Source organism: Penaeus monodon, chromosome 19, assembly GCF_015228065.2.
Source record: "Penaeus monodon isolate SGIC_2016 chromosome 19, NSTDA_Pmon_1, whole genome shotgun sequence".
In the NCBI taxonomy this organism is placed as follows: domain Eukaryota; kingdom Metazoa; phylum Arthropoda; class Malacostraca; order Decapoda; family Penaeidae; genus Penaeus; species Penaeus monodon.
In genome coordinates this window covers 29,810,195-29,810,394 of record NC_051404.1, presented here as the reverse complement: position 1 = coordinate 29,810,394, position 200 = coordinate 29,810,195, and positions in this window count along the sequence as shown.

Genomic DNA, 200 nt, shown 5'->3' with positions numbered 1-200 from the left:
TGGAAAAATGTAAATGTATAACAACATAATGTACTATAAGAAGAGAAACTTTTAATATTACGTTCATTATTATGGAAATTAGCCATATACGCTCTGTTCCGTATATAATAACCATGACTTGAAATACCCTTGCAAATTCTTTCGGTCTAATTTTCAGCGAAATAATAATGTATACAAAAAACATAAATGGTACTAGCTTC